Source organism: Phytophthora parasitica, assembly GCF_000247585.1.
Source record: "Phytophthora parasitica INRA-310 unplaced genomic scaffold supercont2.80, whole genome shotgun sequence".
Taxonomy (NCBI): domain Eukaryota; phylum Oomycota; class Peronosporomycetes; order Peronosporales; family Peronosporaceae; genus Phytophthora; species Phytophthora nicotianae.
Genome location: NW_008649066.1, coordinates 48,004 through 48,566, shown reverse-complemented (window position 1 = coordinate 48,566; position 563 = coordinate 48,004).

Sequence of the window (563 nt, the reverse complement as noted above, 5' to 3'; positions counted from 1 at the left end):
CAGACTACGGCAAGCGCTCAGTGCGCCACTATATTGACTACAAGTTCCCGTCCGCCGTCTTCGCTATTACCGAGGTACGATTTATTTGCGCTCCTATAGATTTTCTCGTCTCCCTTCCAACTACTTTCAAAAAACAAACTAAACTATAACTTTAAGTCAAAGTTCGATACAAACTTGAAGTGCTAAAGTTTCAGATCCGATTTTCCCGACGTTTTCGTTCCTAAATAACCATTAGAACTGAAAAATATTGCCCCCCCCCCCCCAATTCGCGCAGAGGATTAGCACCTCCACCGCTACCGTGGCTTGACTGGCCACAAGTACATGTACATGCTCATGCAGCACTTCACCACTACCGCGAGTGCCATTCAGACGCATGCCTATAATGTTACTGGCCGTATGTAACTACCATAGGTAAAATGACAACAGCTCAGGAGTGAACAGATTTGCTACCCTTAAATGTTGTATCCAGCAGCGTCACACACATCATTGCTATGGATTAAAACGCTTTGGAGTGATTGCAAACCGCCGATCAATGTCAACACTACACTGCACCGACCCAGCAA